Below are 6,259 nucleotides of genomic sequence, written 5' to 3' on the forward strand. Positions count from 1 at the left end.
TGACTTCAGCCTACTTTGATTGCTTTTTAATTACCAATTCAAAAATGAATGTTCATGCAATAATATATTACATTAATTTACTATTTTAATTTATTCCAGACCCACCAGTGTACAAGATTGCCATAAAAATACTCTCTCCAATTTGAGTACAGATTTAGGCATAGGCCTATATATTTAAAATGACATTAAATGCTGAAATATTACAATTTAAAAAATTTATGTCAGAAAACATTTGAACTAGATCATTGTAAGACCTATACATGAGAATACTTAATTTTAAACAAATGATTTATTCAACATTTGCACACAGGAACACAACCATAATTCATAACAAAATTAATCCAATTTTAAAAATAATTTCATTTAGTGTGTAGTAGCCTAGTTCTTGGCAGAAATTGAATTTTGTACTTAGGAATCCATTTATTTTTGGATATATTAAAATAATATAAATAAGTATTCAGTAGTAGCCTACACAATTTTTAATATACAGTATACATATAAGCCTAGCCTATATAATTTAACATTACATTATTTATTTTAAATAATGTCGCTAATAATAGGCCTATGTGTGTATGCATAGGGTACTTTGTTTGGCATTTCATAAATTCTCAGCAACTTGGTCAGGCAGTATATAAATATATTGAATTCCTGTAAATAAAAACAAGGAAAAATAATTAAGCATGCATTACTACATAGGCAAAGCTAGTTAGCCAGGCTTAGGACAGGCACCCTAAATTAAGGCCTGTGCTAGGTAGGCGCCTAACCTAGCTTCCCAGACCTGGTCCTAGTAGGCTAGCCTAGGCCTATTCTATATACCATCTTCGCTATGATAGGCCTAGGCTAAAACGTACTTTATTAGCCTAGGCCTAGCAGTCAGTATGATTTGTAATCAGAAAATAGATGTATTTTTCTTACCTCTTACTAAAAAAAGCCAACTCAATTTTAATATCTTCGCATCGAAAGGAAGATCGGACTCTTTGTTTATTTACTTTTACAAAAATAAAGTTGATGCAGAGCCTGAAAGTCGGCAGGTAAAGGCCAAAGAGAAATCATAATGTTGGCGACGTATAGCAAACGCGATCGAAATTTGCCACACCGCTCAACTCAAGCAGGTCCGATGCCATGGTCCAAGCAGGTAAATGCCAGCTGGTAAATGCCAAAGGGCCTCACACACGCAGGACAGCTGCCAATGTGCTCTCATGGCGGCAGCACGCATGCCATTGAGATCTCACACAAGCAGTTGAAATGCCATTGTGCGCTCACACAGGCAGAAAAAAGTCCATTGTGAGACGGATGTATACACCTATACACACATATACATACACATGCCATACACATACATAATGCATATACATACCATACATATACACAACCGTACATATCCATATAAATACATTATACATACATACAGATACGCAGACATAAACTTATATTATTTGAAATACAATAGATCAAAACAAAGTAAAGAAAAGATCAATAAATAATGTTTAAGTTAATAAATTAAGAACTTTTTTCTTTATGCGTGACCATTTGATCTCGGCTTTAGTTAAATTACATGAATATTCATTATTAATTTGATATTTAACTTCGAGAGAGAATAACTTCCAAATTAATTTTACATCATGTTTGCGTTTATCAATTTTGTTTTGTAATCACATTTTATAAATACAGAAAGTAAATAACGACAATAGTTCATTTACGACTTTATTTGCCGTTCCAACAATAATGTTTAAAAAAGTAATCTTTTGCATTTAGGAAAACATTTTTTGATTTCGTTGAATCGTATCCACACAGGTTGGACAACATTACATAAAAGTAGCATATGTTGCTCATTTTCGATACTTATACCACAATTGTCACATATGTCACTCCTTGCTAGTTTCCATATTTTTAATCTTTTCTTACAAGGCAGAATCCGACGCAACAACTTAAAATGAAACTGGGCTATTTTTGTGTTATGTTTCATGCAATTTACACGATTATTCCAAACTTCATCCCAGTTAATATCATTGTCATTTAGCTCCAAACACCATTTAATTTGTAATATCGGAACAATACTTTTGCTAATGACAAAATGATTATAATAGAAAGTTGCTTTACGGTTACTTTTAAACAGAGAATCACTATTTCTTCTATTATCTTGTATATTAACTTCATTTGCTATAATCATTTTCCATTCATTTGGAATTGCATTTACAAAAGAAATGTATTCAATTATTCCAATTCTTTTTTGCGAAAGTGTAGAAATTATTTCTCGTGCAGTTAGTATTCTATGTTCATTTATTACGTCTCTCATAGTATTATATCCAGAGATTATCCAGGATTTAAAATATAGTGATTCTTTGTTTAAAGTGATAAGTTTATTTTCCCATAAATTTTGTTCTATAATTTCATAGTAGTTTGTTGGATTTATACCAACCTTAGTGTTCAACTTAACTACGTTGTATGTTCAGCATTTCTTTATAGAAATCAGGCATGATAGCTAACTTAGTATGAACATTAGGGTGAAGATGGGTTGCTTTAACTGTATATTCTATGGGATACATATAATAATTCGGAATAACTTTCCATTTTCCAGGGTCTGGACTCAGCAGACGCTTAACCAAAGTTAATTTCAAAGCGTTTACCATTGATTGAAAATCAATAATTTTCAGTCCTCCCTTTTCTACTCGTTGAATAAGGGTATGTCTCCTTATCTTTTCACTTTTCCCATGCCATATTTTAGGTATTATATGTTTAGGTATGTTTATAAGTTTAGAAATTGCTAAAGTTTTTATTACGATTATTTTTTCCAAATAAAGATAAAAATCTTCTTTCCCAGAGATGTAAGGTGTTTTCTAGCTGGATAATCTTTTCATCCCAGTTCTTTTTGTCACAACGTTTTTCATCATATCCTACATATATTCCAAGAAATTTAACAGGTTCTATTCTCCATTTGATGTTCAAAGGTTTGGAATTTTTATTCCTATTCGAGCCTATCCACATGCCATTCGTTTTATGACAAAAAGACTTGTGTCGTCTTGACTAAATATGACAGTGTCATCAGCCAATTGTGCCAACTTAACAACATTTTTTTCTTTTTTTGGAAGAGTAAAACCTTTGCACGAAGGGTTATCTCTTATATTTATGGCCATAGTTTCAACAACCAATATGAACAACAAGGCAGACAATGGACAGCCTTGCCTTACACCACACTCCATTTTAAAGTGTTCAGATATCCATCCATTATTATTAACTACACATTCCGTGTCCGTATATAGAGTTTTATCCATTTTAAAAATGAATCACCAAAGCCAAATGTTGTTAACACTTCTTTAATGATTAGATTTCTGTCAATCGAATCGAATGCTTTGGCAAAGTCTAAGAAGACGATTGATCCGGGTTTATTATATTCATTCGAGTAAAAAAGAATGTCATTTACTAGACGTACATTTTTACCTCCGAATCTCCCAGTGACGTAACCTTTTTGGTCATAGTCAATAATTGATCCAAATACTGTTTGTAACCCATTTGCAAGAACATGGGCCATTATTTTATAATCAACATTTAAAAGGGTGATTGGTCTCCAATTATTAAGTTGTTCTCTTTCGCCACTTTTAAATAATAGATTGATTATTCCTCGTCTTTGTGTATTGCATAATCTGTTATTTGTATAACAATAGTTTAGGGCATTGCATAAAGTATGATTAATATGCTCCCAAAAATAACGATATAACTCAACGCTTAGGCCATCAGACCCAGGACTTTTGTTGAGCTTCATTGTGTACAGTGTTTTAGTGCATTCTTCAATAGAGAGCCTGAGGTAACCTTCACATTTATTACTTTCGTCTATTGACAATTTATTTATTTTTGTTTTATTTAGATATCTATCAATACCATCTTCAGATATATTTTTGTCTTTGTACAGTTTTTTTATAAAATTTAAATTGTTCTTTCAGGATTTCGTCTGAATCAGAAGTATATTTGCCGTTTTCTTTCTGCATTTGAGTTATATGTTTTCTTTTTACATTATTTTTTTCCAGTCTTAAAAAGAATTTATTATTTTTTTCTCCTTTTTCGAACCACTCAACTCGAATTTGTGCACCTCGTGCCTCTTCCGTGTATATTATGTTTTCTAATATTTCTGTTCTATGTATTAATTGTGTTGTTTCAATTTCTTTACTATAAACAGTGTTTAGCTTTAGCTTAGCTCTAAGTAAAGTTACTTTTCTTTTACGTTTTTTCTTTTCTTTTTTAGCACAATATTTGCAGGTAAATTCTTTTATTTTTACTTTTAGGTAATCCCACAGAAGGTCAGGAGTTAAATTGTGTTCATTTGCATTTGTGGTTTCTATGATCTTTAACATATTGTCTGTATAGACAGTGTCATTTAATACACTATTATTTATTTTCCAGACTCCAGGACCTTTTTCACACTTTTCATTAAAACGTTTTAGTGAAATTGCTTGGTGATCTGTAAATAAAGCATTTCTAATATCTGTATGTACTACGTCACCGTTTTTGTGCAAGTCTTTTGAGATAACCCAATAACCACGTCTTCTATAGATTTCTTTCCGCCTCCAAGTAAATTGAGACAGGTTATTGTGGCAACGCCTCCAGACATCTATTAGGTTATGTTTATACATACTTTTTTTAAATACTAACGGGGAGCTGTCGTAATGTGGTATACTTTTCCTTTGATCTACAGTACGATCAAGTACACAGTTCCAGTCACCACCCATTATTCTTTTTTTATACCAAGATTGTCTATTTTCTTTTCAAGCTTATTAAAGAACAATGTCTTTTCTTTATAATGATTTGGTGCATATACATTAATTCAATATATTTTTTTATCATTATAATTAAGACATAAGATTAGAATTCTTCCTTCATTATCTACAAATTTATATTCAATATCATTTGTATCGAAACTTGATTTTAGAAGGATTGAAACGCCTTTTTTTGTGGTTATCTCTTAAACCTCCGCCTTTTTTGCAGATTAATTTTTTTTGATTTACTTGTCATTTCATGTTTTTTTTTTTTTTTTTTTTTTTTTTAATATCTAATTGTTTTTTTGTAACCTAAGGAGATAGACTACGGCTTAGTTGCTAAATATTACTGGACTAAAGAGTTTCTAACTTACAGAGTCAGATTTCTTTTCTTTCTTTCCTGCGCTTTTCTCACCACTCTCCGTAAGTTTTTTTTCTCTTTGTTGCAGCAAAGGCTTGTCGAGCGGCAGAAGCAGTTTCTTCAACAGTATCAATATTTAATGTCGTTTCTTGCAGATCTGTGATGACAAAGTCAGTAATTGGTCTTGTTCCTTCAACGGTTTTATCTGATTTATTTTGCTTTCATTCTCTTGCTTTTCTGCTAGTTTTTCTGACTTTTCTTCTGCTTTTTCTTTTCATTCTTATCATTTTAAAACATTGAGTATTGACATATTCTTCCTCTTCCTAGATAGATTTTACTCTATCTTTCATTTTTTGTTCTACACGTTCATCAAGTTCTGAATCTGGATCATTTCCTGGATTAGCTGGTTTATTTAGCAAATCTTCCAAGGTACTGACGATATCTGTGTTCAATCTGCAGATTTTTCTTTTTCTTCTACTACAGATACGGTTTTGTCATCAATTTCTTCTTCATTTTCTTCTTCTTCATTCATTTCATCAGTTTCGTTTTTATTATCACTACTTGTTGCGGTTTCCGCCTCCACTTTTGATTTAACAGGTATGTTTACACAGACATTTGCACGATGGCCAGCTTTGTTACATCTGTGACATATTAAGCTTTTTAATTTTGCAGGGCAATCATTTACTTTGTGACCTGTCAAGCCACATTCAAAGCATGTGAAATCTACTTTCTGGTCTTTGTGAAATAGCCTCGCGTTAAATCCATTTATTTTCATAAATCGTGGGAGGCTCCCTTTAAATGGAGCGACGAACACCGCACGGTCTCCATTCAGAAATCTTGAGAGCTTCCCATTGATTCTGAATTTAGTAAATTGAACTTCTCTTTGTAATTTGCATCCTATTTTCGCTAACGCATCTTTTGTTAAGGTATAGATTGATATCATATACCCTAACATGTTTTCCGTTGATGTTTAGTCCGGCAGTTATTACCTTAACTCGTTCGTTATCATTTAGTCAGTAAAGGGATTGAACTTTGGCGTGAAATACATGAGACTCTAAAGTTACATAGAATCCTATAACTTTTAAAATAAAATACAAAATAAATTCCTTTTGCAATACTCTGATTAAAACAGGTATTTTTTACAATTACA

This window comes from Antedon bifida, chromosome 10 (genome assembly GCF_963402885.1).
Source record: "Antedon bifida chromosome 10, ecAntBifi1.1, whole genome shotgun sequence".
In the NCBI taxonomy this organism is placed as follows: Eukaryota; Metazoa; Echinodermata; class Crinoidea; order Comatulida; family Antedonidae; genus Antedon; species Antedon bifida.